This window comes from Carcharhinus amblyrhynchos, chromosome 14 (assembly GCF_965287045.1).
Source record: "Carcharhinus amblyrhynchos chromosome 14, sCarAmb.v2.hapA, whole genome shotgun sequence".
NCBI lineage: Eukaryota > Metazoa > Chordata > Chondrichthyes > Carcharhiniformes > Carcharhinidae > Carcharhinus > Carcharhinus amblyrhynchos.
Window position 1 is genome coordinate 19,974,878 of NC_137337.1, and position 13,302 is coordinate 19,988,179.

A 13,302-nucleotide genomic window follows, 5' to 3' on the forward strand; every position below is an offset into this window, starting at 1 on the left:
ATGGTATGAAGGTGGCTTTGGAGAGTCAGGAGGTGCATTATTCGCAGTATTTACGTGGCTGATCCGGTTCGACTTCTGGTCAGCGAACGTTGATAGTGAGGGGTTGTCATCTTCATCAGTAATGTAATGCTGTTGAATGTCAAGGGAAGATAGTTAGATTTTCTCTTATTGGAGATGATCATAGCCTGGCACTTGTGTAGAACAAATCCTACTTGTCACTTATCAATCTAAACCCAAATGTTATTCAAGACTTTCTGCAAATTGGCATGGACTACTTCAGAATCTGAGGTGTTGCAAATGGTGCTGAATATTGTTCAATCTTCATTGAACATCCCTACTCCTGACCTTATGATGGAAGGAAGGACATTAAGGAAGCAGCTGAAGTTGGTTGGGCCTGAAGAACCTCTGCAGCGATGTCCTGGGACTGAGATAATTAACGTACAACAACCACAGCATCTTCCTTTATGCTCAATATGACTCCAACCAGCAGAGAGCTTTCTCCATGATTCCTGTTGACTTCAAATTTGTCAGGACTTCGTTGTGCTACATTCAATGGTCAAATGCCGCAATGAAGGTAAGGGCAGTCACTGTTATCTCTCTTCTTGTGCCAATGTTTGGATCCTGGCAGTATTGAGGTCAGGAGCTGAGTGGGCCTGAGCATCGGTGAGCAGATTATAACTGTGTAATTGCTGCTTGATAGCAATCAATGACACCTTCAGTCAATGTGTTGGTGATCGAGAGGAGGCTAATGGGTAGTACTTTTCTGAATTGGGTTTCTCTTGCTTTTTGTGGACAGGACATATGTGGGGAATTTTCAACATTGTCAGATAGATGCCAGTGTTGTGGCTGGACTGGAACAGCTTGGCTAGAGTACTGATGATTCTAGAGTGTAAATCTTCAGTTCCGTTGCTGAAATATTGTCAGGGCCCATATCTTATTGCAGTATCTGGCACGTTCAACCATTTGATATCATATGAAATGAATCAAGTTGGTTGAAGATTGACAAGTGGAGGCCAAGATGGATCATCCATCAGCATTTCTGCCTGAAGATGATTGCAAATCGCTTTCATTTTGCAATGGTTATGCTTGGCTCCCCCAATATTTGAGGTCATAGAGTCATAGAGATTTACAGCATGGAATAAGGCTCTTCAGCCCAACTTGTCCATGCCACCCAGTTTTTAACCACTAAGCTAGTCCCAATTGCCCGTGTTTGGCTCATATCCTTCAATACTCTTAACTATGTAACTGTCTATATGCATTTTAAAAGACAAAGTTGTACCTGCTTCTAGTACTGCCTCTGGCAGCTTGTTCCAGATATTCGCTACCCTCTGTGTGAAAAAAATCGTCCCTCTGGACTCTTTTGTATCTCTTCCCTCTCATTTTAAATCTATGCCCTCTAGTTTTAGACTCCTCTACCTTTGGGAAAAAATGTTGACTATCTACTTTACCCATGCTCCTCATTATTTTGTAGGCCTCTCTAAGACATTAACTAAGCCTGCTACTCTCCAAGGAAAAAAGTCCCAGTCTATCCAGCCTTTCCTTATAACTTAAGTCATCAGGTCCCAGTAGTATGCTAGTAAATCTTATCTGCACTCTTTCTTTTTTAATTACACCCTTTCTATAGTACAATGACCAGAACTATACACAAAGTGTGGCCTTATTAATATCTTGTACAACTTCAATAAGATGGCCCAACTCCTGTATTCAGGATTTTAAGATATTTGTGGAGCCTCCTCCCCTGTTAGTTGTTTAATTGTTCATCACGATTCACCATTGAATGTGGCAGGATTGCAAAACTTAGATCTGATTTATTGGTTGTAAAATTGCTCAACCCTGCCTTTTGTATGCTGCCTCTGCTATTTGGCATCTAGGTATTCCTGTATATTAACTTCACTAGGTTGATATCATGGGTTTAGTTATTTCTTGTGGTGCTCCTGGCATGTCCTTTGCATTCTTCATTGAATCAGTGTTGATCCCTGGCTTGATAGTAATGGTAGAGGGGGGATATGTGGGGCCATGAGGTTACAGATTGTGGTTGAATACAATTCTGCTGCTGCTGATGGTCCACAATGCCTCACGGATGGCCAGTCTTAGATCTGTCCCATTTAGCAGAGTGTTGGTGCCACACAACACAATGGAGGACATGCCCAGTGACGAATTTGAGGACTCCCAGGGTCACTCCCTCCTAATTGTATACCACTGTGCCATCATCTCTGCTGGGTCTTACCTGCTTTTGGACCTGGGCATGGTGATGGTGGTGCCTGGGGTTTTGGATATGAGGTATGATTCAATAAGTATGAAAGTGTCAGGCCCTTGCTGTTCTTGATTATGGGACATCTCTCCCAATTTTGGCAATAGCTCCCAGATATTAATAAAGAGGCCATTGTTTTAATGCAATAAATTGCAGTAAAAACTGTATTGTTGGCAGAGCTGGTTATGTTGTTGCCATTTCTTTAAGTCAATGCCAGGTCTTCTGGTTTTATTTCCTAAGCATGTGAATATGTTACCTCAACTCTTCCTGTCTCTCGTCAGCATAATAGCGCTGCAGCCCAGATAGTGTGCTTGTTTCAATGCTTACATGGTAGTTATCTTATGCCTTCACATGTTTCAAAGTCAATTATAGGAGATTTTTCAGCCAAAAACACTTGTGGATGTGAATTTCCCCCATCCCTGCCCCTGGTCTGAGTGGGAGTTTGGATTTCCACGAGTGAGGAAGTGATTGGTCTCAAGATAAAAAATGTGATTTCACTGGGGGACTTATAGTCTTCTGAAGTGGTGCATTTTCTTTGCCTGGCATTGGACTCCATGACTGATCTCCTTATTTGGGTGGATTACTGTGCAAGCAGATCAGCTGAGCTGAAATCTGACTACACCAAGACTTTCACCTTGAATTAGCACGGTCACCGAACTAAATTTTAGAATCACAATCCTAATGGGCAAGAAACAAATATGTGTGCAGAATAAGCACAAGCATTCTCACTGAAATCACTGGAGGACCATTCTCCCTTTGGGCATCACAGCGCGAGGCAATCACTGCTTGGTGCATCAGAAAGAGTTTTGATCTGCTCAGTGCTTTACAGTGAGGAAGTGAGTTTGAGTTGGCACTAGCTAATTGTTTTTTTCCTCAGGTTAGCTTTGCCTGCCTCCCTGAGAAATTGACTTTGTACAAGAACATACATACAAACATACAAATTCAGAGCAGGGGAAGGCCACTCAGCCCTCTGGAACTGCTCCGCCCATTCAATAAGATCATGGCCGATCCTCCCACCTACCCCCAGTAGCCTTTAAGCCCCTTGCTTATCACGAATCTATCTACCTCCACCTTGAAAACATTCATTGATTCTTATGCCTTATGAGGAAAGGAGTTCCAAAGACTCTCTACCCTCTGGAAGAAAGCATTTTTTCTCATCTTTGTCTAAAAATGGCTCGTTGGGCCGAAGGGCCTGTTTCCCATGCTGTGTTGTTCTTTGTTCTTTGGCCCCCATCCACCCTGCACAACAACATGGCAGCACTACTGAGTCAGTTGAGGGCTCAGTTCAGGAGCAGCAGTGGCTCACAGGGCTTTGCTGAGTGCAGTTCCACAATGGAGGATGTTGCAACTAGTTTGCCAGCCTTTGAACCAGACTGCTTTCAACCTGATCTGACTGCACTTTAGCCAGTGGGTATACATGCAGAGCGAAGAGTATACTGAGCGATATGGCAAACAGCCAGTTTGAGCTAACTATCATTGGAACCATGAAGATGGGCTCCCACATCAGAAGACCCACATAAGTGGGTTCAAGCTCAGTGGCGGTCCTGTCTGGTATGTTGCGATACAAAAAATCAGGAACATGATCCTCCTGGACAAGTTCATTTGATCTTGCTGAGGCATCCGCCTGCTGACCAGAACTGGTATTTGTACGAAACAGTACAAGGAATTGATCAAAGCATCACGGAATGCTAAGGATCATAGTTTGCTCAGATTCCAAGTCCCGCACATTGCGTTCAATCTGGGATGATTATTCTGGTTCCCATGGTGCAGTGGGCAAAACTCCACCCCCACCCTGGCAGGAGGGACTCTGTGACAGCTGGTATCCGTGGCAGGAGCTGCCTGAAAAGGAGATTGCTCGGATTCACAAGATGTCCGAACCCTGCCTGAAAAAGAGCATCGCTCAAAACTTTGTGACGTAGGTTTTGAAATGGTTCCGATAACTACTGATCAAGCTAAGGCGGCACGGTGGCACAGTAGTTAGCACTGCTGCCTCACAACACCAGGGACCCGGGTTCAATTCCCAGTTTGGATGACTGTCTGTGTGGAGTTTGCACATTCTCCCTGTGTCTGCGTGAGTTTCCTCCGGGCACTCCAATTTCCTCCCACTGTCCAAAGATGTGTGGGTTAGGTTGATTGGTCATGCTAAATTGACCCTAGTGTCACAGGGATTGGCAGGGTAAATATGTGGTGTTACAGAAATAGAGTCTGGGTGGGATTGTGGTTGATGCAGACCTGAATGGCCTCCTCCTGCACCAGGGTTTCTATGATTCTGTATCAATTGTGGTTCTGGAGCATGTTTGGCTAAACTTGTTTCATAACAAAATATGAAATCAGCCAAAGGTCTGGTCCATTCATTGCAGTTTGTGATGGATTGTAAATTGATATTAAATATCCTGCCTCATTCAGTCACTATATTTCAAAGAAAATGCAAGACAGGATAAAGTGCCCCAAGCAAGGAAAGCAGTGGTTCAAAATTAGTATCATAGAGTCATAGAGGTTTACAGCACGGAAACAGGCCCTTCAGCCCAACATGTCCATGCTGCCTTTTTTTAACCAATAAGTTAATCCAAATTGACGGCGTTTGGCCCATATCCCTCTATGCCCATCTTAGCCATGTAACTGTCTAAATGCTTTTTAAAAGACAAAATTGTACCTGCCTAATACTATGTCTGGCAGCTTGTTCCAGACACTCAGCACCTTCTGTGTGCAAAAAATTGCCCTTCAGGATCCATTTATATCTCTTCCCTCTCACCTTAAACCTATGCCCTTTAGTTTTAGACTCCCCTACCTTTGTGAAAAGATGTTGACTACCTCGCTGATCTGTGCCCCTCATTATTTTATAGGCCTTTGTAAGATCACCAATCCTTGAGTGACAGCAACGTGAGTTGTGATAATATCTTTTCATCAGGTGTCAATAGCCATCTTATAAAGCACTTTCAGAAATCAGTTTGTGCTGCTAAAAATCTCTACCCATTAACGTTTTGTATTAAAACTCTACCAGACTGCGGATTTTTGTCTCCCCTTTCTGGTAAAGGTTCACAAAACTTCACAGCTAAAAACAATCTACAAGCACGAACTACTAAAGCATATTTGATTCATTGGTACTGAATAATAGAAACTGCACCCACGTTTCAGGTGAAGCATTTGGACGCAAAATCGACTGTGACCTCCAGCAGACTTTCAGCACATGGTAATAATGATCTCTGCATGATTCAGATGAAACCCGGGCAGCTGCTGATATAGAAAGTACTCAAGCTCAGAGTTTAGTTTAAACCAGCAATCGTTTCAATCTCTTTCCAGCGAACAGCGCCAGATGATTCAGGCATTTCTGATCGGAATTTAGACGATTGCCCAGCCCGATCTGATCGTCCGTGCTCTTTATACCTCTCCCTTCCTTCCTGGCTTCTCATTGAGACATAAAATTAACCGGGACCAAAGCCAGACAGCCGGCGCCAGGGTTGTTCAGATTTCCATTATATCAGCCCAGATTTTAACATTACTTCGAATGAAAGCACCAAACAGAAATAATTCACAGCTTAATGTGGAGGCCCCAGTAGATATCTTTAGCATTAGGCAACTTTTTAAAGGGGAACACTCAGTGAAGGGGAGTATCTGCAATGTAAAATATTGGTTATGTCTGCTATTTTTAAATAATGTGATGGCTCTGCTGCTATATAGGAAGTTATATTATTTGGAGGATAAACATAAAAGCTAGTGGTCCAGCATGAAAAATGTCTATAAATTACAGTCTAGCTCTTAACCATTTTTGTTGGCAACTCTTTTCAAATCAGCACCTGGTCAGTTGTGGAGAAGCTCAGCAGTAATCTAAACTCATCCATCCTATCCAATGTTGAGTCAGGTTAAAATGACTCTACATAATGAAAATCTTGATCAGTACAGTGGGGCTTTATGAAGCCTTGAGGCACCCTCTTGCTGATCTGTGTGATGCTAGATTTCAACTTCTTTATTCAGTGACTTGTTATAGAATCTCTCCAGCGCAGAAGGAGGCCATTTAGTCCACTGAGTCTGCACTGACAACAATCCCACCCAAGCCCTATCCCCATAACCCAAATATTTACCCTGCTAACCACACCCCCCCCAACTCTCCCGCCCCAACACCAAGGAGCAATTTAGCCTGGCGAATCAACCTAACCCGTACATCTTTGGACTGTGGGAGAAAACCAGAGCACCCGGAGGAAACCCACGCAGACACAGGCAGAACATGCAAACTCTACACAGACAGTCACCTGAGGCTAGAATTGAACCCAGGTCCCAGCACGGTGTGGCAGCAGTGCCGTCATGCCGCCCAAAGTCTAGGGTAAGAAGTTTAAAAACTCTGAATTTCGGAATGAATAGTTTGCTGCATAAACAAAATGCAGCATAAACCATTGCTTCTCTTGAAAAGTATAAGTGAGAGAGCTTCTCCCTGTTCTGAAGGCATTGGCGCCAGTTACTGGAATACATCTTCACTGATGGCATTTGGCCCCCTAACACATAATTTAGTATAAGTTTTGATGGTGAATGTTAGCAAGCAGTTCAACTGTGTATAGCCTTATCCTGTCTCACCAAAATGTTCCTTCCACTTGGAATTGAAATATAACCCCCTTTACCTCGTCCAGAGCAGGACTATAGTGATGGCCGAATGGTATTATCGCTGGACAGTTAATCTAGAAACGAAGCTAATATTCTGGGGACCTGGGTTTGAATCTTGCCATGGCAAATGGTGGAATTTGAATTCAATTAAAAAATATTTGGAATTAAGAGTCAACTGATGACCATGAAATCATTGTCGATTGTCAGAAAAACCCATCTGGTTCACTAATGTCTTTTGGGGAAGGAAATCTTCCATCCTGATCTGGTCTAGTCTACGTGTGACTCCAGAGCCACAGTAATGTGGTTGACTCTCAACTGCCTTCCAAGGGCGACTAGGGATGGGCAATAAATGCTGACCATGTCTCACAAATGATTAAAAAAAGTAACAGTAAGGAAATCTTCTAATTACTTCAGAATGTTTGGGTAAACTGTAATTGTTTTTATAAGTTTGGAAAGAACGTTTAAGAGTTTGCAACTATTGTGAAGGAATCAATTGTCATTTCCTCGGCTAATATGAAACACTGGTCCAGGAGACCTGTCAATCCTTGACCTGGAAGCAGTACCAAAAAAAAGGAAGAGAGAGCCACGTGGCCAGGCACAAAGGAAAGCCATAGACAGAAGGTGATCGACACATATATGTGTGAGTAGAAAGAGAAAGCCAACAGTGACAGATAGAATAAAGCAAAGTGTGCCATATTGGAAAGGTTGCACAGGCGAAACCCTGTTTATGTAAAAGCTGCTATCTGTCTGGAAGTGGTTAAGTCCATAGAGGAAAAGGGAAAATTGGAGAAAGGCAAGATGATCAGCAAACCAAATGTCTGCTAACTCCATGAGGTAGTCTTTGTCGTATTGGCTATTCCACATGTCATTTCTGTAATTCACACCAATTGCGATGTGCCTGCCAATCACGTTTCACTCATTTTGATTCTGATTTGTGTTAAAGTACAGTTACGGAAAGTGAAATCATATTGGTTATTTCTTCATTTCGGGATAGGTCGGTAAATTTGATTTATTTTGGTTTGCATTTCCCCCACAGTGGTCATGACACAACCCTGGCAGGGGTCAGGAAACCAGTCAGGGATCTAACCTGGGATCTTGCTGGTCTGCATGACCCCAAGAGATTCTTTTAATTTTGAGAGTCAGCAGCAGCCAAAAAGCATTTGTTAGGGCTAGACTCAGTTATGCAGTGCAGACAGTGAAAGTCTGTCTGGATTACTGTGAGAGGAACGTCTTTCAAGATGTTCAGTGAATTGAATAAAAAGTAATTTTTGTAATTTTCTGCTAATTAGATTGTGTGACTGACATTTATGTTTAATCTATTTGAAGGACGATGTTTAAGCAGGTATAATAACTAAATTACCCCAAATATCTCTTGATATCCAGCCTCCCAGTGGCACTATATCCTTGAAAGCCTTTGTTTCCCATTTTGATTTTCGATTTTTTAATTAGTGTGGTGTGGAAGATTTCCCTGCTCCTGCAGCTGAGCTTCCTGAAGCACAAGGGACAAGCAAATAGCACAAAATCAATCACGTGGGATCAGATGCTCATCCAGTGAGGATGTGATGTAGCAAGAAGAAAGTGGAACGAAGCGAGTTAGCCAGGACCTCTGCTGCCTCACCGCCCCAATCTCAGTTTCCCTCACAGGCCGGCAGCAGGGCCATCTCTGGCATGAAAAATCTCAGCAGGCCTGACAGCATCTGTGAACACAGTAAAAAGTCTGACAACACCAGGTTTTAGTCCAACCTATTTATTTGATAATATACTCACAAGCTTTCGAGGGGACTGCCTCTTCGTGACAAAGAGGCAGTCCCCTCGAAAGCTTGTGAGTATATTATCAAATAAATAGGTTGGACTAAAACCTGGTGTTGTCAGGCTTTTTACTGTGTTTATGCCAGTCCAACGCCGGCATACCCACATCATGAACATCTGTGAACACAGTAAGAAGCCTCACAATACCAGGTTAAAGTCCAACAAGTTTATTTGATAGTAAACTCACAAGCTTTCGGGGTTTGCCCCTTCATCAGGTGAGTGTAGAATTCTCCACTCACCACTCCACTCCACAAGCTTGTGGGTTTACTATCAAATAAACTTGTTGGACTTTAACGTGGTGTTGTGAGACTTCTTACTGTGTTTACCCCAGTCCAATGCCAGCATCTCCACAGCATCTGTGAAGACAGAATAAAGCCAACATTTCAAGTCAGGATGACCCTTCATTAGAGCTGAAGACACGAGAAATCCGCCAAGATTTATATAGTGAATGTGTTGGTGGCGGGAGGGAGGAGGGGAGGCATTGTCATTGATAGGTATAGAATATAATTGATAGGGCAGCATACACCATCTCCCTGGCTCTACACTCAACCCTAGAACACCTAGATAACAAAGAAACCTATGTCAGGCTCCTATTTATTGACTGCAGTTCAGACTTCAACACCATTATTCCTACAAAACTCATCTCCAAACCCCTTGGCCTGGGATCCAGCTCCTCCTTCTGTGACTGGATTCTAGGCTTCCTAACTCACAGAGCGCAATCAGTAAGGATAGGCAACAACACCTCCTCCATACTCATCCCCAACGCCAGTGCCCACGTAAAGCTGTGTCCTCAGCCCCTTATTATACTCCTCATACAACTCTGACTGTGTGGCCAAATTCCTCTCCAACTCAATTTTTACGTCTTCTGATGATACCACTGTAGTGGGTCGGATCTCAAACAATGATGAGACGGAGTACAGGAAAGAGATAGAGAATCTGGTGAACTGGTGCGACGATAATAATCTCTCCCTCCAAGACATGAAAATAAAGGAGATAGTCATCGACTTCAGGAAACGTAGTGGAGAACATGGCCTATCTACATCAATGAGGATGAAGTGGAAATGATTGAGTTTCCAGGTGTCCAGATCACCAACAATCTGTCCTGATCACTTCACACTGACACTATAATTAAGAAAGCCCACGAACGCCCCTACCTTCTCTGAAGACTAAGAAAATTTGGCATGTCCACCTTTTCTCTGACTAATTTCTAGAGATGCATTCTTTCTGGTTGTATCATAATTTGGTATGGCTCCTATTCTGACCAAGATTGCAAGAAACTACAAAGGATGGTGAACGATGCCCTGTTCATTACACAAACCAGCCTCCTATCCATTGACTCTGTCTATATTTCCCGCTGCCTCGGAAAAGCAGCCAGCATAATCAAGGACCCCACATATCCTGGACATACCCTCTTTCACCTTCTTCTGTTGGGAAAAAGATGTCTGAAGGCACATACCAACCGACTCAAGAAAGGTGCTATAAAGGTCCTCTCTCTCCATTTAGGGATTTGGGATCATTGCCGTCCTATCCCAGAAAAATAAAACTGTCTGAATGAAGCATTTCAGGGAACAACAGAATCATGAGTGCATGAGAGGTTAGAGGGCTAGGAATTCCCTTATTGACAGCTTCTTCCCTCCTACCATCAGACTTTTGAATGGACCAACCTTGTATTAAGTTGATCTTTCTCTGCACTCTAGCTATGACTATAACACTACTTTCTGCACTCTCCTTTCTTTTTCTTTGTACAATATGTTTTTTCAGTACAGCACACAAGAAACAATACTTTTCACTGTATACCAATACATAGGACAATAATAAATCAAATCAAATGGAATAGCATCTCTAGCTACTCTTGCATAAAAGTGCCAGTAAGAAAATTTCTTGCCCACTTTCCTCTCATGCACCCATAACCCTGAATTCCTTCATTAAGCCATTTCTTATTTTTTGGGATAGGATGGCAATGACTTCAAGACCCCAAATGGACTTCCTTCCCATGAAGTTGTCTTTCTTACAGTTACTTGGCCCTCCTGATATCTATGATCTGCAAGAGCCTTGCAAACCTCTTGAGATATCTGTTGTCATCCAATTCTGGCCTCTTGAGTACCCCCATATTTGTAACAACTGTGCCATTGGTGGCGATCAAGAGTCATTTTGATACTGTGGCAGGGGCAGAAACTATTTTGGAAGAATTTAAGACAAGAATTCTGGGAATGAGGGTCACAGATTTAGGTAGCAACACTTATGCATGGACTTTGGAGTAGAAAGGAACATTGGAGATGGGTGGAAGTTTACAAGGCCTTATCTGAGGAGTGGTAGATGGTGGTAATATGAAGGGGGGAAAGAGAGAGAGAGAGAGAGGCAATGCCAGAATTGAGAGGATAGTTAACATGGGGAGCAGGAGGGGAAGTTGAGTGGCCAGCAAGTTAATGGAAGTGGGTGGAGGGAGCAGGAGATGGATCATATGGAGAGGTTGAGCTCTGGGAGGGCAGGAGAGGAGATTAATGAGAAAGATGTGAGTTCAGAGCTAGGACAGCAGAGAACTTTGAGGAAGTTTGGCCTGGTAAAAGGATGCACACATCAGAGGCAATTGATAAGATAATCTCGACTTGAGTGAAAAAAAGTCCACAAACTCCTTGCCTAGGGATGTAGGAGTCAGGGAAAGGGGTTTAAGAAGATAGCTTGCAGCATAGTGGTGGAACAATCTCATGATACAGAATAAACGTTTCTAGTGAAGAGGCCAACAGTCCAACAATGCAAGTTCTCGAGTTATTTACCAGCACAAGGGCTGATCTGATCATTTGAAACAGCTATATTGTTGCTAATTATATTACTTGTCCACTAACTTTCAGTATGAATTTTATGAATTAATAGGATACAATGGGATTCTCATGCACCATTGACTTAATCTTGAAGATAGGGTGTAATTTTTATAAGTTTTACACAAATGATGATGGCATGGAAATGACCTACACGTATGAGCCTCTCACAGGACAACTTGAGGCCTGATACACTTCAAAAACTCAACTGACTTAATCTCTACATCTCAACCGACTATTGGGAAATCAAAATTTTGCACCCTGCCTAATTAATAATCCCACAAGCCCCTGCAGATTCCTTTAGTAATTTTTTTCCCCATTCCCCTCTTCTCCCAACAGTCAACCACTGATAACCACTTAATAAAGGGTGAACCAACAGAAATTCCCAGACTCATGTTAGGTCAGTCTATGGCCTACTTGCTGTACAGTCTAGACATTGGTTACTTGAGCATTATCCCATGGCACATCTAAGTACCGAAAGATTTGATTTGCCTTCTCTACGACGTTTCTCTTCTAAAGATTGGCAAAGAGATGTTGGATTATTTTCTTATCCAGCATCTTATTTTACCAAATTTACAATGTCCCTTTTTTTAGCCAAATTAAGCATCCTTGAGTCACTTAATTAATTTGTTATTCTTCAGTTAGATTACTTTTATCTTCAGTAATTAATTGTCCGCAGATTAAGCTTCATGCAACTTTGGTTCCTTTTTAAAATCATTTCCTAATTTGTCTATTTTATCAGCTGCTCGGCAGTTTTGATATTCTGTATCTCACCCTGCATTCTGCGTAAAAAGACTAATCTCTTTCACCTTGTACTTTAACTGATGAAGATGATGCCTTAATCTTACTATGGAAATCTAACGTATACCACTTGGATTGCTTTCAGACAATCTAGATGATGACAATTCAGTGCAAAGAAAAAAACTGAAACAAAACCAGATTTGCATAATAATTATTAGAAATATTTCCATTGCTAAGAATGTGGGAATTATAAACTAGTAGATTTGCGCAATAATTATCAGAACTGTTTCCATAGCTAAGAATGTGATTATAAACATTGTATCCAAACAATCTTGGCAGTGAAAGTGTTTGAAGCAATTTTGCAGGTTGCTTTTGATGTTCAACTGAAGATAAGGAACAACCATTATGGATGTAGATGCCTCACATTTCTATCAGAACTCCTTAAAGAGACAGCTAAACAGATTAATGAAACTTATACAGTGAAAGTCATCTCTTTGTACTTTTAGAAGCAATTTGATGATAAAGTTCCACATGATAGATTGATAAAGGAGGTTAAGGCCTTTGAAAGTGTAATAAGTCCTCGGAGGCAGAAGTCCCTTCACCAAAATCCTTTTATTTACAAATCTGACAACAGCATACAGAGTGCTTTCAGTTAGCAGTCTACGCTGGGTGTCCCAGAGGAACTGACACTCCTGGAGTGTCCCTGATTGATCCATCAATTTGGCTGTTAATCAGGGAGTTCATATTTTAACAGGCCAACCTCAAGTGCCTAATTAATGTAGTTACAGAAAGTATTGTCAAATTAATGTTTTTGTTTATTTATTCGTGTCACAAGTAGGTTTATATTAACAGTACGATGAAGTTGCTGTGAAAATCCCCTAGTCGCCACACTCAATATTCATCAGGATTGTAGCCTGATGATTAATCATAATTAGTTATTTAAATGTCATTTTCGAGCTGGACCCGATTCAATGTCCTCCTGCGATGCACCCACCTGCTGCCGCTAGGGTGTCACTGCCAGGAGAGCAAGGGGAGTAGTGCCAGCCTCTTCTATGGCTGAAAGCCACTTCTAGTACAGGCATGCGATTCCAG

General features: G+C 42.3%; 1 protein-coding gene and 1 pseudogene across 2 annotated transcripts in view; both read left to right on the forward strand.

Annotated features, from left to right (window-relative positions):
- The window catches only part of prima1 (proline rich membrane anchor 1), a 57,106-nt gene that overhangs the window by 16,133 nt on the left and 27,671 nt on the right, over positions 1-13,302 (forward strand). The window lies entirely within an intron of this gene.
- LOC145352329 (small ribosomal subunit protein mS40-like) lies at positions 3,503-4,170 on the forward strand (annotated as a pseudogene).